The sequence below is a fragment of the Tenrec ecaudatus genome, chromosome 3 (genome assembly GCF_050624435.1).
Source record: "Tenrec ecaudatus isolate mTenEca1 chromosome 3, mTenEca1.hap1, whole genome shotgun sequence".
NCBI lineage: Eukaryota > Metazoa > Chordata > Mammalia > Afrosoricida > Tenrecidae > Tenrec > Tenrec ecaudatus.
The window spans coordinates 161,244,636-161,269,415 of record NC_134532.1 but is presented as its reverse complement, the minus strand read 5'-3'; the positions used below and the strand labels follow the sequence as shown (position 1 = coordinate 161,269,415).

At 40.0% G+C, this 24,780-nt stretch overlaps 1 protein-coding gene across 8 annotated transcripts in view; it reads left to right on the top strand.

Moving 5' to 3' along the window:
• ADGRL3 (adhesion G protein-coupled receptor L3) overlaps window positions 1–24,780 on the top strand; it is a 1,168,212-nt gene that overhangs the window by 799,469 nt on the left and 343,963 nt on the right. The gene's annotated exons all lie outside the window — the stretch shown is intronic.

Genomic DNA, 24,780 nt, shown 5'->3' with positions numbered 1-24,780 from the left:
TAAAATATTAAACAAACAAATCAGCTACTGTGGAGTCAGTTATTAATTTTTAAATTTTATTATGAATTTTGGGTAATGACTTTTAGAGCAAGTTATCTGTATTACATTAAACAATTTATACAGGTTTTGTTTCCACTCAACCAATCATAGTCCCCTCGATATGCCATCACCCATTCTGCTTCCTCCTTTGTTCCCTGTTTCAGTTTTTACCTTCCTCCTGACTGTCTAAACTTTGTTGTTGGGCAAATGCTGCCTTTTCCATCTTTAATGGTTGATTCTTCGACCACAGGGGTAAGTTCATTTCCAGACCAGTAAGGTCTACGGACCATAATCTCAGTCAGTGCCCTGCCGGTCTCTATCTGACCAGTAAGCCTGATATCTTTTATAATTGAGGTTTTTTCCTCATTTCCTTGTGGTATCAATTTTGACCACATTCTGTGTGTGCGCATAGAATTGTGCTCCCCTGGATTTCCCATGACTCTTGTTTTCATAAATAGTTCGCTACAATACACACACACACACACACACATACACATATACTCCCCACCCCCACCGTCCCCCGCCCTCAGGGAACCTGTAGCCAGACTCTAACACCCATCCTTTTGGCCAGTCACATTATTTACACCACCCAGGTCAGAAATGACTACATTACTTGTAAAATTCCCAAACCAAATAGTAACAATGAACCAGAAAAAAACAAAAAAAAACAAATTCACTGTTTTCCAATCAATTCTGACTCAAAGTGACCCGTGAACAGGGTAGAGCTACCCCGCTGGCTTTCCAAAGATGTCAGTCTTGCTGAGCAGGAAGCCACAGCTTTCTCCTGCAGAGCAGCTGGTGAGTTCCCACCGCTAACGTGGTGCTTGGGATCCCAGTGCTAAACCCACCATACCACCAGGGATCCCAGTAATATTTAAGGTAACCTTGAATCAGAACCAATGTTTTACATGCCATGTAAACAACAACCATGCAAAGTAATGCTTATTGTGACTAGCTTCTTTCACTTAGCACGATGTTTTCAAGGGGTATTTTGCTGTAGAATGAACCAGTACTTCATTTCTTTTTTATGGCTGAATAATATTTTGTAGTATAGTATATCACACTTCATGTATCCTCATGAGCATTGGTAATGATTTTTTCTTCTGAGTTACATGATGGTGGAGTGGGTTTACCTTCCAGAATATCAGTTCTGCATTCAACAGGTCAAACCACACATCACTCCCCCCGCCCCTGTATTCGGTGCCACCTCCTCCACTCATTGTTCTTCCCTGTCTTCTCCACCTTCTTCCTCTTTTATATCCAAGTTTATACCAATAAGTCTTCTAGCCTATTGGCACATCTCCCTGTCCTTGCACATCCAAAGTCTGTTCCCTTAAGTGTGCGAGCCTTTGGCTTGATTTTTATTTATTTAACTCTTTAACAGTTGATGAACATTTGCGCTGTTTCTACTTTTGGCTGTGATCATCTGTCAATTAGTATTTATGTGAACATATGTTTCCACTTCTCTTGAATATAAACCCAAGAATGAAACGGTTGGTCATACAGAAACTCTGTTTAACATTTGGAGGGAATGCCAAACGTTTTTTCTCAAGTGGCTAGACTGTTGTTTATTCCCACCAGCAATGAATAGGATTCCATTTTCTCCAAATCTTTGCCAACATTTGTAATTCTCCTTTTTATTAGAGACATCCAGGTGAGTGTGTGAATGCAGATACTCTTAGCTCTTGCCGTGGTGTGGAACAGGGAAGGTTTGGGAGTGCAGTCCGTGAACCAGTGAAGAGACAAGTTGTAAAGAGGGCCTGTGTTTGCCTGAGAATATGCAGGTGGACTACGACCCAGTCGAAAGCATTGCCCTTCTGGTTTGTAAGTGTGACCAGGCATGTACTCAACAGTGCGAGTGTGGCTGCTAACTACGAGGTTTGCAATTCAAAGCCAACAGCTATTCTGCATCAGAAAAGTGAGACTCTCTGGCACCATGAAAATTAATAATTTCGGGAGTTCACACGGAGCAGCTCTACTCTGTCAGAGGGGGTTCATTTTGAGTCATAATCTTCTCAATGGCAGTGACTTTTTTTTAATTGTGAATAACTGTACAGGGATTCCTATACAATGGGATTCGATTCTAAGTTGGTGCAGATGTAAGTCAAATCCCTTCTTCTATTTTTTTAAGATATATGGTGACAGAGGATGATCAATGCTATGGAGAAAGATAAATCAAGAAGGCACTAGGCATGCGAATGGGATGAGGGGTTGCAGTATTAAGTAGTGTGGCAAAAACTGTATCACGGAGAAGATGATACTTTAACTGAAGTTTAAAGTTGACGAGCACTTAAATGCTGAAGATATCCGAGACAGAGCATCTGGCCAAGGTGAAAAGATGCCTGTGGGGTTCAAGGAGGTCAGTGCAGCTGGAGGGAGTAAAAGAAAGGAGGGCACTGGGGCTTGAAGCTGCCAGATTGCAAGCACCCCGAGATGATACGTCCTTTTCTGACTTACGTTCTCTATGACATGCTAAACTGTTGCACGTGTCTGAGCAGGAAAATGACATGGCGTGATGTTTTACACGTATCATTCTAGTTATACAGTGAAGGATCGGTCGCAGCTGGAAGTGGAAGGGCTGAAACTTTTAGAGCGATTGGACCACGATGGTTCCCTTGGACTTTGAGTGTAGAATGCCAGGATGAGGGTTGAAATTCAATACTTCATATTTTTAAAGAGGATCTAACAGGATTTGCTAAGGATTGGAATTGAGGTTCATGAAAAATGGAAAGAAAGTTTTTGCAACTGGGAGGATGGACCACAAAGAAGGGCTTTGTTACCAATTCCGGATGGACAAGCCAAGAATGCCCTTTGGAAAAGGCTGTTGCTCGGTCCTCTGGAGTTGACGCCCAAGTGGAGTTATTTATGTGCATCGTCCACCCGACATCATCAGCCCACCCTTGCCATCTTTCAGCCCTTTCTCTACTGCCAGCACGGTGACCAGATGTGTCCCGTTTTGGGTGGGACAGTCGATTTTTAACAATTTTTCCCGCATCCCACAGTGTTTTTAAAATGTCCCAATTTTTGAAAAGAATGAAGTCAAGCTAGGATATACAGTTTCCAACTGCCATGTGGCTATTTCGCCAGGATATGAGTTTATCAATGGTGTCTCACTGGTGTCCCGCTTTACCAGTGTTAAAACCTGACCACCTTTACACTCTGCCAAGCATGCTGTTTCTGCCAAGATTGGTTCTTCTTCGAAGTACATGCAGGTTCTATCTGACCCTCCTTATCTGTAACGCGTGGTCGGAATGCACTGCTTCCAAGAAAACAGGCTGGATTCTTTTCCTGGCCATCAGTTCACAGTACAGTCGATTTCATTCACCAACACCACAAGTCAAAGACCAGTTACTCTTTTATCTTCCTTATTCATTGTCCAGCTTTTGCATGCATATGAAGTGATTGAAAATAATACCATGTGCCGGGTGCAACTTAGATTTTATTTTAATTTTTATTATTTTTTTTAACATTTTATTGGGGCTCATACAACTCTTATCACAGTCCATACATATACATACATCAATTGTATAAAGCACATCTGTACATTCTTTGCCCTAATCATTTTCTTTTTTTTTTTACATTTTATTACGGGCTCATACAACTCTTATCACAGTCCGTACATATACATACATCAATTGTATAAAGCACATCCATACATTCCCTGGTGCTGGGCGCAACTTAGTTTTCAAAGTGAAACTTTGATTTTCAACACTTTAAAGGCTTTGGGAACAGATTTTCCCAATGCAATACATTGTTTGATTTCTTTATAGATTGTTCCCCGAGCAGTGAGTGTCGAACCAAGTAAAATGAAATTCTTGACAAATTCACTCTTTCCCCATTTATTTGTATCACTGTGAGGGTTTTGCTTCAACCAGGCCCTTTTTCCTAGCCCACTTTAGTACGGAAGCTCTATTAAAAACTGTCCCCAGTGAGGGACTATGGTAGAGTGAAGTTTCTTAATACAGCTCTTTTGTAAGTCTCACCAAATGATTGGGTGCCACTATGCAGCCTAGGCACGTGTGACACTATTAGGGAGGCGAGGTCAGTTTTCCTTATCGTCTCTCTGGGCTATAATGCCGAGCCACTCTCTGAAGGCGCGGCAGAGAGAGAAACTCAAAGGACTGTCGTGGACGATCACACAGATGTCTGTCTGCACTGCTGGATGCTGCTAACGCATCAGGGACTATGGCCTGGAGGTTCAGAGAACAGCACCAAGACGCTAGGGTCCCTTCTCTTCTTGTGAGAGATTATGGAAGAGTGGGAATGATGAGGGGGCTGCCTTGCTTGCCCCTGGAAGCAAAGGCCAAGGGATCATGTGGCTGAGAGACTGAGGGCTGCACAGAGACTTGGTTGCTGATTTTGGAGACCAAACAGTATCTTACTCTTTGCTGATCCCGGACTTTGGCCACCTATTGATCCTCCCAATAAACACATGTAGTTGTGAGTGTTGTCCGTGAATTCTGTGTGGCCATTGCAATGACTTATGGAACCCAGCAGACAGGGCGAGTGGCATGGGAGGAGCAGTTGGTATCAGACTTAGTAATGAAGGCTGGAGCGTGGACGCATGCCTGGCGCTTGCCCTGTTATCATAAGGAAGCCAGAGGAGGTCAGATATGTCTATTTCCGTGCTATTTGTTGTAATGACCTTGCTGATATTTGAAATACCAATGGCGTCGTTTTCACAATCACAGAACATACAAAGCAAGTAAGTCACGAGAGCATGATCAACTGCCAGAGAAGTGAATGTACAAGGTTAAATACAAGAATATACAAATGATATACAGCATGTCAATGTGCCAGAGGAGTAGTGAACATACAAGTAGTGAACATACAAGATAGCTAGAGTTAACTAGATAGGATCAGAGTTCAGTTGAGAGGTGAGGTTAGAAGTGAATAATTTCCAGTGTATTTGAATCCAGTGTACTGGGTGACTTTGTCAAGGAAATAACAGCAAAGAGAGAAAAGGAAAGACTCTCAGATTAACTCGCAAGACATTACAATGCTAAGGGCTCATGGAAAGGAAGAATAAATAGCAATAGACAGTAAGAAACGGCCAAAGGGAAGGAGGAGGCCTTGGAGAGAGAACGAGGCATCCTGGGGTCAGCGAAAGGTCTTGTGTCTCAGAGGAAGAACTTAGGGCAAGTGTTACTGACTGCACTCAGAAATGCTGACGCAGCTTCTCAGGGATGAAAACGAATGTCTGCTTTGGGGTAGGTTAAGAAAAAACCCCAGAAATAATTCTCTCGCTCTCGCGCTCTCCCTTGTATAGGTATCTCGTACCTCTTCAATTTGTGCATGTTATCAAGTGCAGACTTTCTGTGAACGAAAGTCACCACTTGCACCTCTGACAAAGTGCAAATGGAACGAAGCTACCTTCGCTGTGTGCTTTGGTTGTAAGAAAGGGAGGATTCTAACCTTCATTTATACTGCAGGAAGAAATTAATGAGTGTTTTCTAGGCCCTTGTTTGGTCACTTAATTGGCTGTGTGACAAAGAGCTCTGTGGTGCGTGTTAAACAACTTTGGGAGTCCTCTAATGATTTGTGTTTTGCTTCACTTGTGATACTGTTCTGTGTGGCCTGTCAGGCTGGACGTCCTTGTTAAAGTGGCGAGCAGTGTGCATACAACGTAGTATATTAAGTACAGCAACAGGGAGTACTTTTAGCAGCCCTTTCAAGAGATTTCAATGTTTGCCCATAAGCATCAAAGCCAGCCCAAACTTTCATTTAATATAATTAAAAGGACATCTGAAAGTAGTTTGAATCCCAGCAGGGTCTTGTGGCTTGGTAACCCTTTGTTAAAACTCTGTGAACTTAATATCTTTCACAGCTTGATAAATCTGCTCTTGATTTGTGTCAGTAAGACAGAAATTATAAATCTGCACCCTGCATGTTTCTGGGGGCCCTGAACCTAGTGCTAAAAGGCAGCGAGATCAAAGAAAGTGACTCCAATCTACCAAACCAGAGCACTTTGCTTTAGAAGAATAGGTTGTAAGTTGAAGCTGTCGTCGTCGAATGTTGTCACAAAGTAATCCCTAACTCAAAAGACAGTGAAGCCACGCATAAAGAGAGTACACCTCACAGACATGAACTTGAACAGGTCCGTTCATAAATCTAATGATTCAAAGACCTCCAAAGGACAGTGACAGATGTGGAGGAAGACTGGGTTTGACGTGGAAAGTACATCATCCTGGGAATCTCTCAAAGTCCCCCTGATGCCTGTTTCAGTGGAAGCAGATATGGCTGCTTCACAAAGTCGTTTCTGCCTGTTCCATTTTGCACATTTCCTATAAATCAGCAACGTTCCAGCTGCTGTTTGTGTATACATGTTTTGTGAATGTTTCGGGAAGTAATTCAAATGAGGGTTAAAAAAAATAACAAAAAGGTCCTTCTGTTTTGAATAAAATGTTTTGATCCTGAGCAGTACTACATTTCTCTTCATTTCAACCAATTGTAGATGCTTTTCCCATTTCATTTCCTGATCAAAACGTGGTCATTCATTAGTAGTAAAACTGTTTATTAAAGTCTATTCTTAAAAAAAAGTCTATTCTACTGCATCCTTGCTCCGTGAACATGGGCTTACCTTCAGAGCAGTTTTAAATACATAGAGGAATATAAATAGATATTATTTCTTTCTCAATGCAAGAGACTGCACATCAATTTAGTTTTCTCTTTCTTTAATAGCTTCGTGGTCACATAGTTAATCAGGAGGAAAAAGTATTAAAAACAACATTGCAGGTTTAAGAGCATACTTTCTGAAACTGCTGTTATCTCTTCTGATACAGGTCAGAAAGAAATGCAAGTTTTAAAGAGCAATTTACAGGAAAGGACTTGTCTGATGATTTGGAACCAAGGAAATCATTTCATACAACTGTTCCCAACAGTGCAATAACTTTAATATTTTTTCTTATCTAACATAACAGTTATGAATCTTATATAGATTATAGTAGCAGAAACATGACTATACTGGCTTAAACAAACAAAGCTGTATTCTTATACTTAAAAAATGCAGACAAGACAGTTCAGGATCAGCATGAACAGGTCAGGAAGTCCTCGGGCAAAGCCCTCAGCTAGCATTCTGCTCCATTTCCCTTAGCTCTTGGCTTCACCCTCTAGGCAACAAGATACCTACCTGGGTTCCAGACGCTTTGCAGGGTAAGCACCAAACAGAAAGATTAGAACAGGAGACTATGATTTATTCCTTGAAGAATGTTCCCCAAGTCTCACCTAATTCCTCTGGTCTCATCTCTTTATCTACCATTTTTGCATAACCAATCATTACATTAATAGGTAGAGCTTTGCATCTGGTCATAGTGTCCAACAATTCTGTCTAAGGCAAGAGAGATAATGGACAACTAGCATTCTCACATGTAACCAAACATATATCATATATATATATATATATATACATATATATATATAATTTATGGATGCTTTTATTCAACCACTTTTGAATATTGGCAATAAGTAAAGCTAATATTGAGTCTTGAAGTGCCAATTAAAATGTGCTTTAGCTCAGGCAGTCTGAGTTCGATCATCGTATGTTGTTAAAAACCAAAAAGACTATTTGAAAACAATCTCAGATCTTAGTCATATTTTAAAATTAGTAATTATTTGAATAGCTAATATGCTACATGAACCCTTGTGATGGTGTTCAGTACGTGTTGAATGGCTAACCACAAGGTTAGCGGTTCAAACACCACTCACTCCTCAGGAGAAAGGTGAGACTATGTGCTCCGTGAGTATGTACCATCTCAGCCCCTGTGAGTAGGAATTGACCTCGTGGCAATGGTTTTTGTTTAATAGGTTGTTTGAATATATAATTCAAAAGGTAAATGAAAATTATGTCTCGCTTCCCCCTGGGTCATGATACTTCTAACTTCAGGGCAGGCCGCAAGCATTGTTTTGAGGGCAGCCTGGAGGTGTGTTGTATAGCCTGAGTCTCAGCCACCCCCCCCCCCCCCATTAGCTCTCGCTCCTTTCAGCAGTCATTTTATTCAGCCTCTTAAATAGTAATATCTGTGTTTTTTTAACCATGTATTGGGTTCTACACATGATATCTTTCATACAACTCTTATCACAATCCATTCATACATCAAATGTATAAAGCACATTTGTACATTCGTTACTCTCATCATTCTCCAAACATTTGCTGCCTCTTAAATAGTTTAACAGAGATTATTAGTACTCACGTCCATACTTTTGTATCTTTATAAATCTTATAACACAATCATACTTGTACTACAGAGTCATTCATTCCTATCCAAAATAAAACTTTGAAAGTATGCTATAGGAGACCCACACAATTAAAGGACATTTAGCTATTGAAAGGAATACACATGTGTAGAGTGTATCACATAGATAGTTTAAATAAAGCAAAAGTAAAAAATACACAGGTTAACCATTTTTCAGTAGGAATCTCTTTGAATAAGCTGTAGTATACCAAATAATCCATGTTTTTTCGCTATAGAATACTGAGGTAGGTTAATGAGCATGGACTTAGTCACATGAGTATGTTTTATGATGAGTAAAAGCAAGTAAGTAACACGTCGACAGATATGGGGCTCTTATCATTATCAGAGTAATCACATTTGTTTGTATATATAAAGTCTGCGGAGATCCACAACAGAGTGTCAAAAGTGATTATTTTAAGTAGAGTGGGTGTAACTACAACAAAATGAATGTTCAGCTTCTATTTTACCTTCATCTGTAATTTTATAGCTGTTTGCAAGCATTTGACTTCCTCTTTACAAATAGTCTGATTTTTTGGTGGGAATATGCACAGCAAAGACACTTTAAAAAATAAGTCATTATATTGGGGGCTTTTACAAAGATGAACTTTCAGCAGTTTCTACATATACATTTCAATGGCATTGGTTACATACTTCACATTGTATCACCATTCGTAACACCTCTGTCCATATTGTTTCATTCCCCTTTTCTTTCTAACCCTTAAAAACATTCACATCTGTGCTTCATAAAGTTATTATTGTCAGTTTGATCAAATACATATAATTCTGAAATATAAACACTACTCAATGAAAGCATACTTTAGTAAGTCAGAAAAATCTGTTTAGTTTTAAAGTTTATTTTTTGAAATAGTTCTTTTAGATTTGGTTTCAGAATCCTACCTAGGATACCCAATTGTATTTACGTGTCATATAACCTTAGATTCATTTAAGCTGTCCAGTCTCTCAGTTTCCTACAAGTATGTCATTTTATAGCTATACAAATATATCTTCAATTAGAAAAAAAACCAACCTGTACACAATTTAAGCCTCAAAGAATTTGACAAGGATTCACTCAACATTATGTTTCCGGCACAGTTCCAGGGGCAAAGTTTCAGAGATAAAGACACACAGGGCTATTCTTATAAAGCTCACACCTGCGCTGGCTTGAGTTTGGAGAGAAACTAGTAAGCTAATCAATCAAAACACTAAATTAATATGAAGGCAGAAATGCTGTTCAAAGACTTAAAAGAGAGCCATGTGGTGCAGTAAGGAGCTTAGTGGCTAAACATTAGGTTGGGAACTCCAAGTTCCTCAATTCAAAACCACCAGTCACTCTGTGGAAGAAAGGAAGCTTTCTACTTCCTTAAAGAGCTACCCTTTCAGAAACTCCAGGGGCAGGCAGTTCTACTCTGTCCTGTAGGGTCTCTATGAATCAGAATGGGCTCAAGGGCAAAGAGTTTTGGTTTGAGATGTGGTTAAAGTGAGTGTCTTGGGGTCTTCAAGATTTGAAGGTAAGCAAGCGGCTATCTAGCTTAGAAGCAACAAAGCCCACATGGAAGAAGCACACCAGCCTGTGTGATCACCAGGTGTTGAAGGGATCAGGTACCAGGCATCATCAGAACAAAAAATCTTACCATAGTGAATGAAGGGGGCAAGTGCAGAGTGGAGACCCAAAGCCCATTTGTAGGCCCCTGGAGATCCCCTTACAGAAGGGTCTCGGGGAGGAGACGAGTCAGACAGGGTGCAATGTAGGAAAGATGAAAAATACAACTTTCCTCTAGTTCATAAATGCTTCCTCCTTCACCCCCTTCCCCCCACACACTATCATCCCAATTCTACCTTGAAAGTCTGGCTAGACCAGAGGATGTACACTGGTGCAGATAAGAACTAGAAACACAGGGAATCCAGGGCAGATGATCCCTTCAGGACCAGTGGTGAGAGTGGCAATACTGGGAATGTAGAGGGAGGGTGGGTTGGAAAGGGGGAACCGATTACAAGGATCTACATGTGACCTCCTCCATGGGGGATGGACAACAGAGAAGTGGGTGAAGGGAGACGTCAGACAAGGCAAGATAGACAAAATAATAATTTCTAAATTATCCAGTGTTCATGAGGGAGAGGGGAGTGGGAGGGGTAAAAATGAGCTGATGCCAGGGGCTTAGGTGGAGAGCAAATGTTTTGAGAATGATGAGGGCAATGAATGTACAAATGTGCTTTACAGAATTGATGTATGTATGGATTGTGATAAGAGTTGTATGAACCCCTAATAAAATTATTTTTTAAAAATGTTTCCTTTGTTTTTTTTGTGTGATTGATTGATTATAAGGATCAGAAAAGCCCTCTCAGGTAATTTTAAGGAAGCAGAGTCCTGGCAATTTGGTTGCAGGTTTCCCCCTATAGTCCCTCTTGTTGTTGTGGTTGTTTGGTGTCATTGAATCTCCTGAATTACAGAGAGCCTATGTACGCAGAGCAAAGCACCGCCCAGTTCTGTTCGTATGCTTGAGCCCATTGTTGCAGCCACTGTGTCCATCTCTCTTGCTGAAGGGCTGCTTTTTTGTTTTACTGACTCTACTTTGCCAAGTATGATGTCCTTCCCAAGGGACTGGTTTCTCCTGGCAACATATCCGCAGTACCTGAGAAGTCTTGTCATCCTGGCCTTTAAGGAGCATTCTGGCTGGACTTCTTTAAAGACGGATTTGCTTTTTCTCTTGGGAATCACGGTACTTTCAATATTCTTCGCCAGCACCACAATTCAAAGGCAGCCATTCTTCTTCAGTCTTATTCAATGTCTGATTTTCACATGCATATGAAGCAATTGAAAATACCCTGGCTGGAGTGAGGTACACATTAGTCCTTGCTTTTCAGTTCTTTACAGTGGCCTTCTGCAGCATATTTTCCCAATGATATGAGTCATTTGATCTCTTGACTGCTGTTTCCATGAGAATTGATAGTGGAGCCAAGCAAGACAAAATCCTTGATAACTTTATTTATTGTGATGCTACCTATTAGGCCAATAGCAAGCATTTTGGTCTTCTTTATATTTGGTTGCAATCCTTAATCTTAATCAAGTGCTTCCAAGCCTCTCATTTTCTTCGAGCAAAGTTGTGTCTTCTACATTTTGCAGGTTGTTAATCAGTCTTCCTCCAATCATGATGCCGCATCATTCTTTATGTCATCCACTTTTTCTGGTGATCTTCTCTGTAGTCCCTGGGCGGTGCAAACAGTTAACGAACAGTCTAGTAGCTGAATGGGTGGTGAGTAGAACTTACCCAGAGGCACACTGGGAGAGGGCTCTCTGAGTCTCAGTCTCCAGCCACAAGGTTCCCTTGACCTTTTCCTCTTTGGGCCAAGAAACCACCCTACTTGTCATTCCATCCCTCAGATCCATAGTCTCAGGCCAGATAAAAAGAAGTTACCCTCCAGTCTCCATGCGACAGTTGTGATGCAAGGAGTCTCGAAGTTGCTGCCACCCTTGCATGAGAGAGGAAGCAGTGGCCGACTCGGGACTGTGGCAATGACGGTCATTTGACCACCCTGTTAATTCAGCCGGGCCTCTATGTGAAGTCCTTCGGGTGTAGCCCCTGCGTTGTGCCATGCTGCCTGCAAGATCAGTTTCCATGATCATCATGGTGCTTCGTCCATGGTGTGGTTCGATGGAGCTTACCTCATATTTTCTAAAGAATAACCACAAACAATTATCTTCTTTATTACCATTTTAAGTGGGTGCAGCTCTCAAAGTCACTTCATTGTCTACCCATAATTCTGTTCCTTACAATTCTGTAGTCCCCTTGCTAATCAACCTTAATTAATCAGTAAATTTTCTCAACCATATATATTTCTTTCATCACCAGATTCAGAATGCATCTGTTGGAATCCTTGTTCTGCCTCATATTAGCTAATTAATTAAGCAAGTTATTTCACTTTTTAAATATAAATCAGTAAGATGTGAATACTGATTATATCTACATGATTGAGTTATTATGAAAATTAAATGAGTTAATGCATGGAAGGTATGCAGATAAGTGTCTGAAACATACTCAGGAACATTTATTTAACCAGGGGATGTGGACTTGTTTAAAACCAAGAAAGGTATATGTCAACGTTGCATTCTCTTACCAGAGTGATTCAGTCTGTAAAACCAAACCAAACTCACGGCTGTGTATCTGAAGCAGACTCCTCCGAGAGGCCCGACAGGACAGAGCAGAACTGGCCTTCTGCGCTTCTGGAAGTGTAGCTCTTTCTTTATCCAGAAAGTAATTCAAGAAACCAGACTGGAAAAAACAAGAAAGCGTGGTGCCAAAAGTGGAGGAAGCCTCAGTAATGACTGGGGCATACAGACACCAGAACTTTTCTTGCTGCAAGCCCATCAAGACTGCCTGGTGAGATCAAAGACTGCCGCCTTCATTCTGGATTACACGTAAGCAGGAAAAGAAACTAACCCATATCTTCATAACTGGATCATTAAACATCATCATAAATGGAGAAAAGATTGAATTAGTCTAGAATTTAACTTTATTTGGATTAATAATCAACTCGCAAAGTTGCAGTAGTCATTTTACCAAACAACATATTAGAGAAGACTTCTCAATGTGTTAAACAGCAAACATTTCACTTTGCATAGTTGGCCGTGGAGTTTTCAGTCATCTCATATGTATGTGAAAGCTGGGCAGTGAATAAAGAAGACAGAAGAAGAATCAATGAATTTGAATGATGATGTTGGTGACGGTTGTTGAAAGTACCATGGACTACCAGAAAAACAAATAAATTTGTCTCAGAAATACAGACAGAAAGCTCCTTTGAGGCAAGGAGGGCTAGATTTCGTCTTGTGTATTTTGGGCATGTTGGCAGGGACCGTTCCCTGGAAAATGGTATCATGCTTGATAAAGTAGGTGGTCCATAAAAACCGAGAAGGCCCTCAGTGGAATGGATGACATTGTGGTCGCAACAGTGAATTTCAGCATTGCAACAATGCACGACCGTCCCTGCTTTCTTCTGTGATACATGAAGTTGCTATGAGTCAGAATTTAGTTGGGGGCACTTAGCAACAACAACAGACTATGTATATCATTATTTTCATTTTATTGGGGGTTCTTATAACTCTTATTACAAACCATATATCAATCGTATCTGACATATTCATACATATATTCCATCGTTCTTTTCTAGACATTTACTTTCCATTGAGTCCTTGAGATCAGCGCCTCCTTTTTTCCCTCCCTTGTCTCCTCCCCCAACCCTCGTGGCCCCGTGATAGATTATAGATTGTTAATTATTTTCAAAACTTTCTCTGACCGCTGTCTCCCTTCCCCTCTGGTTTCTGTTGTTCTTCCCCCTGGATGGGGGTGTGTGCTTATGTGCCATTCATTGCATCAGTGTCCCCCTCCCTCCTCACCTCTCCCCCTTCTCCCAACCCTTTTGGTATCTCTATCCCCATTCTTGTTCCTGGGTTCCATGTGTTGTGAGTTTTGTCTCTTACCTATGCCTATGTACATGCTCCTGTCTAGTCTAGATTGGGAGCGTGTGTGTGTGTGTGTGTGTGTGTGTGTGTGTGTGTGTGGAGGCCTCCAGGGAACAGAGCTATATTGCACGACCCATTAGTGCTCTACTGCACCCTGATTGACTCACCTCCTCCCTGCGACCCTTCTGTTGGGGGATGCTCCACTGTCTATAGATGGGCTTTGGGCCTCTGCTCCAACCCCCCCCTCCATTCTCACCAATGCATTTTTTGTTTGTTTGTTTATGGTTTGTTGTGAATCTTCTGATGCCCGTTGCCCAGTCTCAACACCTCACGATCCCACTGGCTGGTGTGCTTCTTCCAAGTGGGCTTCGCTGTTGGATGGCTGCTTCTTTAACTTCAAGCCTTTATGCCACCAGACACTCTATCTTTTAATAGCTGGGCACCATCCTTTGTCTTCAGCACATCTGCTTAGGCACCCATTTTATCTTCAGCGATCTTGTGTGTGTGTGTGTGTGGAGGGGGTGTTGAATTTGTTAGAACAAAGTGTTCTTGTATTGAGGGGACATATGACCAAGGTCCAAGGCCCAGCTGCAGCTTCAGTGTATTGCCTTATAAATATATGTACATAAGCCAATACCACTATTGTTATGGATTAATGTATTTGCATAAATACACACCTCTGCTAAACTCCCAATCTATGCCTTTGCTTCCTAGAACTTGCCTCTGCTTCCTTTTGCCTCCTCCTCCCCCGCCATCACTCTCTCCCTTCTTCCACCTCTTAGTGCTTCCTCTCCACTAGCTTGGTGTTGCTCTAATACTCATAGTATGTCTAACCTCTCCTAGATGCCAGTTCTGCTTCCCTAGTTGTTCCCCTGTCCGTGAGGCTATCTGCGCACCACACCTTTCTCCCAACATCCTTCTTCCTCCTCTGTCTTCCAGGGTTATTGCCCCCATTACCTTCTTCCCGGGCTTCCCTCTCATGTTCCAACCCATCCATGTCCTAGTCCGAACAATAAGAAAACCTACGGTTGAAGAAAGAAAAGGGAAGAGAAAAAGATGAGAGAAAAGAAAAAAGACCCTAGATAGGTCCAGGTCTGTTTGCTGGTCCCCAGGGGACCCTTCCCCCTGGTCCTGAAGGAGATCCGGGGACTGCCCCTCCTCGCCCAGAGTCCATCCTTGAGGCTCCTCAGGGGCTCTGTGCTCGGCTTTACTCCTATTGCTGATCTGTTACGCTCCGTTCCCACACTGTCTCCCCGCGTGTGTCCCCATTCTTGTCCCGCCTCCGTACGCTCCAGTAGGGGACAACATGTCTTGAGCTGTTGGTAGGCCCACAGTCCTCTCTGTGCCCCAGCAGCTCCATGCAGGGACCTCATCCTCTGGGCTTGATGTGCCCATATGGAGTCTAGGCCGCCTGCACCTTTCTGTTTTTCCTTCTTGGTTTCTGTATATCATTCTTTATTTTAAAATCGTCCATGGTTTTCCATTGTCCTCCTAAAACATTGCCTGTAGGAATACTTTCTGCTACCTTAATGTGCTTTGAATACCTTTGAGGTACCTCCTTCACTTATTCCCCATATACCTACATGACTACTCTAGCTATAAGGAAGTTGTTTTCAGTTCCGGCAAAGTGTCTTCTTCTCATTCCCCTGTATGCCTTTAAGTTCACGTTATATTTCATGCCTTTTCTCTTGCAAATGTTTGGTCAACCTTTAATTTAGTTTGGAATTCTCCTACTTCATAAAACCTTTTCCCTAAAGAGCTGGGAGGCAAGGGGCATTTGTGGAGGTCTAGACAAAGGCACGTACATGCAAATATACATATGAGGATGGGGAAATGGATCTATGTGTCTATATTTATAGGTTTAGTATTAAGGTGGCGGAAGGACCTTGGGCCTCTACTCAAGCACTCCCTCTATGCATGAATACTTTCTTCTGTTAAATTGGCATTCTATGATGCTCACCCTCCTGACACAACTGCTGAAGCCAAAGCGGGTGAACAAGTGAATGTGATGAAGAAAGCTGATGGTGCCCAGCTATCAAAAGAGATAGTGTCTGGGGTCTTAAAGGCTTGAAGATAAAAAGCGGCCATCTAGCTCAGAAGCAACAAAGCCCACATGGAAGAACACACCAACCTGTGTGATCACGTGGTCCCAAAGGGATCAGTTACCAGGCATCAAAGAACAAAAAATCATATAATTGGTTGCACACCTCCATGATACGATCGCCGAGGACAAAAGGGTGCATAAACAAATGTGGCGAAGAAAGCTGATGGTGCCCGGCTATCAAAAGAGATAGTGTCTGGGGTCTTAAAGGCTTGAAGGTGAACAAGCGGCCATCTAGTTCGGAAGCAATAAAGCCCCCATGGAAGAAGCACACCAGCCTGTGCGATCACGAGGTGCTAAAGAGATCAGGTGTAAGGCATCATCCAAAAAAAAAAATCTTACCATAGTGAATGAAGTGGGAAGTGCAGAGTGGAGACCCAAAGCCCATTTGTCAGCCACTGGAGATCCCCTCACAGAGGGTTCTAGGGGAGGAGATGAGTCAGTCAGGGTGCGATGTAGCACCGATGAAGAATACAGCTTTCCCCTAGATCCTAAATGCTTCCTCCTCCGCAACTTCCATGATCTGAATTCTACCTTGCAAGTCTGGATAGAGCAGAGGATGTACACTGATGCATATAGGAGCTGGAGGCACAGGGAATCCAGGGTGGATGATACCTTCAGGACCAGAGGTGTGAGGGGCGATACTGGGTGAGTGGGTTGGAAAGGGGGAACCGATTGCAAGGATCTACATGTGACCTCCCTGGGGGACGGACAACAGAGAAGGGAGTGAAGGGAGACTCTGGATAGGGCAAAATATGACAAAATAATCATCTATAAATTATCAAGGGCTCATGAGGGAGGGGGGAGCAGGAAGGTAGGGGAAAAAAGAGGACCTGGTACAAAGGGCTTAAGTAGAGAGCAAATGCTTTGAAAATGATTAAGACAAAGAGTGTACAGATGTGCTTTATACAATTGATGTATGCATATGTATGGATTGTGATAAGAGTTGTATGAGCCCCTAATAAAATGTTTAAAAAAATCCTTTCCCCCACAAAGATGGAACTCTATGTATGTTTCCATTGTTATATGCTTTTCATGGTGTCATTCAATTACTTGTTTAATTGTCTTTCACCACGATATTGTTATCACCACGAAAGCAGATTTTCTTTCTTTCTTGTTGCCTATCTATTGACTATCATACTAAAGGTGCTCAGTATTTGTTGAATGAATATTGAATTAGGAAAACCATAGGTGTATTTGATCTCTTTAATATGATACGGATACAATTTTACTAAATACCTTTCGGTCATTTATTTTCAAATTAGATTTAAACAGTCAATTGTACTTGACTAAAAACTTACTTTTTGTAGCATAAAAAATGGTCTCTAGAAGAGGGAGACTATTTCCTATGAAATTTTGATTTCACGTTGTTCTATTTACTGTTAAAGTTTGTTATTACAACATTAAGGTCAGTTATGTTACACAATATAATTTTAATGAAGACTTGAAATACTAACATTTCACTATAATATGGAAAGAAGTTAAGAGATTATTAGTTTTTATAACCTAGATAATGTTAAATGACAGTGGCTGTGAAAGGAACCTTACGTTTATTGATCAGATGTGTAAATAGCAGTCTTGCAGCTCAACTTCTAATAAAAAAATCTGCTTGTTTTAAACTATTTTGAAGACTCTTATAACATATGACCTTCAAGATTTTGATTTAAATCAATATCTAAATGCAGGTTGTAGTATTAAGTATCATTCAAAAGTGAATTTAAGCTTTATTTTAATTTAACTTTATTTTCAATGAGTAAATGTTGCATATATCAAGAGGTCAAATACAGAGTATTTAAAGAAAACTTGTTTTTGTATTTTTTCTTTTGCATTTTGAAATTATAAATCAGTATAAACTTATCCTCAAATATTGAAACATGATAAAATGACAGCAGAGGATGGAAACAAATGAACACTTTTTTTCTTTCTCAACATACCCTGAAATTTAGATATTAGGGAGAAATATAGCTATAATTATATATAGTAAGAATAAATAGCAATGTTGTATTCAGAACGTTATATCAGAAACAAGCATGAAAATAAAGAGGAAAAATACCCATATAGCTATATTGTTATTAAAAGGATTTCAATTTAAATTCAACTCAATATGAAATAACTGCTCTTAGTTTTCTGATGTTCCACTTAATGATAATGTAAATCTTTATAAAAGTTTGCTTTATTTTAACACAAAATAACTTTCAAAATATTAAATGAGCAAAACATAATATTTATTCCTTCTTTCATAATTTTCCAGGCTCTAGAAGTCTGATCTTTATCATCTTTCAGTATGCTTTCAGAGAAAGTTTTCAAAAACTCGAAAACAAAGCCCCTGTTGTTGGTAGGTGCAGTTCAGTCCTTTCAGACTCCGGCAGCAGCCCTGTGTCCAACACAGGGAAGGGAACACTGCCTGCTCCGGCACCAGCCTCACTACTGGTCTTATGCCCGAGCCTCTAGTGCGGCCACTGGGTCAATCCATACTTTCGAAGGTCTTCCTCTTTTTCGCTGCCCTGCCAGCTTACCTAGCATTATGTTCTTCTCCAGGGATTGGTTTCTCCTTACAATGCGTATAAAGTACTTGAGAAGAAGAAAGCAGAACTTATGTCAACTGCAATGCCAACCCTTGGCACTTCTCAGGAAGACCCTGTTTTCCATGGCCGATTTCGCAGAAACCTGTAGCTTTCTTTGTAGGCAATTTGCAGGGGCTTGAACCTTCAACCTTTCAGTTAACAACCAACCTGTGTAACTATATTACTCAAGAACTCTCAAAATCCACAGTGCTTTAAATTTTAACTTATTTGCTTAAATGTTTGATCACTACGCATTTTCTATACACTACAGTATACACACTGTATACTAAATTCCATGGCAAGACACTGCAGACCTTCAAAGACCTGACTTTTACTTACGATTCCTTGTACCTCTCATCTTGCCACTCTCTCTTGCCCTGCATCTGCATCTGCCTCACCCCAATGAGCACATGCCTACATAAATAAATCTGCTGCAGCTGCTGTCTTCCTATGCTTTCTTCATAGGTTCTGCAGGTTCACATACCTTCATCATAGTTTTGTCAACTACTCTTTAAGAGTCTACTCAGAAGCAAACAACTTCTGAAATCTTACAATGTTTAACATAGGTTTACTGGCATATAGTTCACATATCCTACATTTGTTCAATTATATTAAGAAGATTTGTGCAGTCATAACCACAATCAATTTTAGAATATCTTGTTCCCATATTTATTGTTTTTAAAGTAGTTTAATTGACATACAATTCACATATACTCTTTAACAATTTAGTCACAATAGAGTTGTGCAATCATCACTATAATCATTTCTAGAACAATCTTTGGTCATCTTTTCTTGATTCTCTCCAGGGAGAATATTGCTACATGTATGTCCTATAATGTTTTGGAATATATATATATGTGTATACACACATTTATATAATATATACACACACATATATATCATATATATTTAATAAAACTCATTGATTTCCTTTGAGACATGTGTACATAAAGTGCATTCAATGTACACTTTGGTACCTCATAAAGCCAAGTTTCATATTTTTGTAGCAAAACATTGTTCTTTTGCACAGTGCTCTGCACTTACCACAACAATCTGTAGTTTTGCCTTTCCCCTTCTAAATGTGTCTTGTTTCCCACGGTTGTCCAGGGAGTCGGACTCCCTCTTCGTGGGCTTTCCGAGGCTGGGACTCTGTAGGAAAGAGACTGTCTCCTGTCTCCCCTTCTCTCAGAAGTGGATCATGGATTTGAGTCAATGACCTTACAGTTGGCAGCTCAATTTTCATCTGTTCCACTGAGGCTCCCCTGGTTATATTTGGACATTAGCCTTCCTGCCTCACGAGCTGCGCATACATCTGCTCAATTAGCTCTTCACAAGACTTTCCTCTTCTTTTGCAATGTATGGATCTAGGAAAGATTTCTTTCAGTTTCCCCATTGCATTTCAGGTTACTAATATATATTGATAATATTATAATTGATAATACTATAAATTTCCTTTGTATAATGAGTAAGAAATATCTCAAGACACAACTATTTACTTTGGAAAAACAGAAGTGAGTGCAATCTCTGTCTTGTGCAAACCATAGCTTATTGAGAAAACCAAGCGTAAATATGGCTGTTTCCACTAAATATGAGTAAGTACGAAAATGAGAGCCTAATGTGACTTTTAATCTCTGAAATAAGAATGATTCAGGAAGCACTGGGTAGTCAATATGTATCTTTGTTTTTGGTTAAATATATTGTATTCATAAAACTCATACTTTCAAAGATGTTTTTGTATTGGTATCTAAATTGAGAAAGCTGACTTAAGTACAAATCCTCACTCATTTTTGTATTCATTCAGCAAAGATTTTTTCAGCACTTCATATGTCAACCTGACATGTTTGAGGTAATATTGAATGAGACAAAACCACCTTCACGAAGTTTATCTTCTTTTCATTCAGAGAGATGTAGTATTGCTGGTAAAGAAATATGTATTTGGGTGACAGTAAGTGACTTCCGGGAAAATCAAAGCAAACTCACTGTCCTGGGGTCAATTCCAGACTCATCATGAGCCTGTAGGTCAGGGTAGCACCGACACTGTGGGCTTCCCAAGTGTGACTCCATACAGGCGGAGAAGGCTTTGGCTTTCGCACAGCTTGCGGTTTTAGACAACTGATCTTGTGGTCAGCAGCCCAACGTGTTACCGTTACATCATGATTTATGGGAGAGTCGTCTTAGTGATCTCTGTCATCGAAGATCTTTTGAAGCAGGTGACATTTGAGCTAAGATCAGAAATACACGTGAGGAAAGTACTAGGCTTCAGGCAACTGGAACTGTGATTAAATTATATAGCTTTTCCAGAAGACAGTCATTTTATTGGGATGATTATTTTGGTAGTTTCCAACTGTGACTACTTGTTCCCCAGTGATTCCATTTATTCCCTTGAGATGTGCTACTTCTTGGGAAGACATCCCTTTGATGTGGCCCTCACTATTGCTGCTTTATGTATTCTTGCTCAAGAACTCACAAGTACATTATTTTCTGGCAATAATTACAAATGTTAGTGCAGCAAAGATTCACAGGCAGTATTCACCAGAATTTTCCACAGTAGTTAAACGAGGAAGTAACTTCCACCTTTTGGTAGAAAGTCTAGAAAGAGAAGAACACCATGCTTGGTAAAGCGGAGGGCCAGAGAAGAAGAGGACGGCCCCTGATGGGATGGTTGACACGGTGCTGCAACAAGGGACTCGGACACACGAAGTGTGCCCACTGGACAGTGTTTCCTTCCATTGTGCACAAGGTCACTGGGGTTGGAACCGGCTCAATAGCACACAACAACAACACTGTCCTTTAGCAAGCATACTAGGGTCATGGATAGATCATATACTTTGGGGCATTTATTTCTAATATACAACTTAATGGGATTCTTATTATTAAATTCAGACCATGAAGCATATTCATTTGGTTTGTTTTCCCTAGAGAGAATAAGGCATACAGTTGTGTTATGGATATATGTTTGATATTTGGAATCCTCCCAAAGCCCTTAAGAGTCTAGTCCGTAAACGCCACAAAGAGAAAGGTAATATGTACCCCCCTCCTCAAAGTGAGACAGGATAAGACTTATCGTCAGGTGTACTTTATAGTTTGTTAATTAGTTAGAACACATGACTTATCCAAAGACACAATGAAGTTGAGTATCAGACTAAAGGCAAATTCTCACTTCCCATCTCCTATTAAAATTATAGTGCTCTAAAAATCCAATGAAGTAAGTTACTGCTTAGTGTCTGTCAAGGCGATGTTGATTAAATTTACTTCTCAAAATTTCAGATGATTTCAGTCTATTCATTTGAATTCCGTTCCCCCTCTCTGGTTCAAGGGATTATAAAGAATAGAATAATGGTCTATAAGATATATTTGATATCCTATTTATTGTCTTCCAATTCAGGATATCAATTTCAGATCAGAAAAAAAGTGATAGCAGGAAAGATGTCATCAGTAAGAACTGCTGGGCCTCACAGTGAGCCTCTAGTACTGGCTCTCAAATTTCGGGAAACGCACTGGACACTTCCACTTGAACTTGTATAGTAAATATAGTTAAGCTCATTTCTTTGTAACCAAATGAGATGAAAGCCCATCTTGTTTTTACAAAAGATGTTTATGAGCAGATGTAAGCAATGCAAATACCTAGTTTGAGAAAAGAATATTTCGTGACCAGATGTCATCATTTATGAGTGAATGATGCAAATGCATAAATGCATAAGAAAATACAAGCATAGGTGTCCTTTTATTACTGAGAAGCTATGCTTTAATGTGCTTGCATTAAACTGGCAGTAGAATTATGCCAGTAACCTGTGGGAAGCTTACATAATTTGTATGAATTATAAAGCTACTAAGATTGACTTGATTCTGTTGACTTTCACGAGAGCAAGTTTGTCAATGTGTTCTAGTGCTAGAAAACTCACCATGTTCCCTGTATTCTCATGTTCCTCAAAGTTTCTGGGACCATAGTCACTAGCAGTTAGGGTGTGCCAAAGTTTAAACATGAATCTTGCATAGCAGAAGAGTTCTTGCTTCTATATCTTAGTGTAGATCTACTCAGCAGCTTTGAGGCTTCATTCCGTGAAGACCTCTGCTCCTTCCGTGATGGGCATTTATATCAAATTAAAAAGAAAGTTACTGCTAGAGTACTTAGTACTTACCAGATAATCTTACCATAAAAGATTAGCATTCCCAATTTAAACATGAAATACAGAAAGATTAAGTAGCTTCTCCAATGCTACACAGTTAAAAAGTGCCCGAGACCAGTACAAATAAGTCGATATTATTCTGCATAGTATACTCTAATTTTTATGCTACAGAATCCTATCCCTCAATCCTTGAGTTAAACATTTACTTAATATTTTACTTAAGCAATCATGAACGGGTGCTTTATTTTAATGCTGAATACACTGATTTTAATTTTTGTCACAACTCACCAAAGCCTAGATTTGGGGGCTATCTTTTAAGTCTGTTCTTTCTTGAATAAAATTGGAAATTATTTGGGTTTTGATAGGAAGCTTCTTTAAAGATGATGCCTTACTTGGGAGAATGCAATTGTTAAAAATATATATTCAAAATTTATAACTGTGAAATGATAGTTTAAAAATTAAAATAAATTAAGAGATTATTTCGATTCATTTGCTAAGAGCTCAAGGACAGAGTATTTTGGCTAACGGATTCAATTACAAGCAGGTTCATCGAGCATTTTCAGTCTTGACTATAGTTTCTTTTCCTTATCTTGTTGGTGTTGTTTGTTCATTCCTTTTGTATTTATTAAATTAAAAGAAATGGAAAAAATAATATGGCATGATCCCAATAAATATACTCTGAGGGGGGGGATTTAAATTAATCCAAAATAATGCCGATATTAGTTTTTAGAAACAGGCATCATTTTTGTTGTAGATCGGGTTTTCAGAGCATTTCTTTTATTTTTTCCCCCTCCCTCCCCACTTCCCCTCCCTCCAGAGCATTTCTAACGAATCCAGAGAAACATCTAGTTCCAGAAGGAACACTTCTCTGCATTCACGGGAGTTTTCTGTTGTGCTTGGGTTAAGAAAAGACAGGCTTTGTGATGTTTTTCGTTGTTTGTTTATTTATTATTTTCCCCAGTGGGAATCTCTTTCTTGCAAATTCTGTTGGCATTTTCTCAATGGAGAACTCCTGGAAAGCAGATCATCTGATTGTGCTCCGGGCATGTTTTTGCTTGCCGACTGGGTCAGGTTTTAAATCTACAACAAACGACAGAGCTAAGCAAACTATGTGAAAATGCAGTCATAAAATTCATTTATATATATACATATGCATATATATATATATATATATATATATATATATATATATATATATATATATATATATATATATATATATATATATATATAAACTTCAAGTTGTGATTAAGAAGACTATTTTCCATAAAAGTTCAGTAATTCTTGTTCTTGGCCAGAACTTAGAAAAACTGGGGAAATATCAAAAAAAATAACATTTATCAAAAAGCAAATTAGTTTTTAAAGCCGGTGTTAATTGGCAGCCAAGGTGTTTCATTATGAAGCTGGATCTTTAACAGTTGTTACTTGGCGACTATAAAAACACCAGCCAGAAGCACACAGCGCAATGTGATAGATGTTTCTCCTATCTCTCCCACTTCCTCTCCTTTTAAACCGCCTATGTGCTGCCCACAAACTGGGTTTGTGTTGGTTGTTCATTCAACTTTGTTTCTTGATTTGATGCTAATTTTTTGATGAACACGTTCGGGGGTGATCACTTTAAATCTGTAGGTGTCGTATTTTGTTATTTTTCAAATCTCTGCACTTGAATAAAATCGCAAGACCTTAGTGGGAGAATTGCGATTTCTTTGTAACCAGAGCATAAAGCAATCCGCAGGAAGTACATAACTTGTAACTAGAGAGACGAGTCTGTTGCATGAAGCCATACAAACACGGTGCTTCGTCTCCACGTGAGAGTGTACCGACTGCTGATGCCGTGAAGAGAAAACACCTGAGGGCCAGAGGTGGAGAAGTCTGTGTGTTTATTTTCCTAGCTAAGAGTGAGCAGCATGAAGAAGTCGTCTCTCAGCACATAACATATCTAAAACTCCTGGAGCATGTTTGCTTTGATGCATTACCCATGGAGACATTTTCACGAGCGGGCTAAAAGAGAAGTTGACTCAGTGAGTTCTCAACCCATGGGCAGCGCATTCTTATATTGTTGTGTTGGTAGTTATTCGCCTGCTCCCTGTTGTGTTCAGCAATCCAGCGACAGGTTTTATGGTGATGTGGAGGAAAACATTTTTTAAGTGGGCGATGTGGTGTAAGTGTCAACAGTTCTCCAACCAAATGATTTAATTATGTGACTTTAGTTTTCATTGAAGCTTCTGCTGTTGATTCTGAGCAGCAAGCACAGCGCGATTTG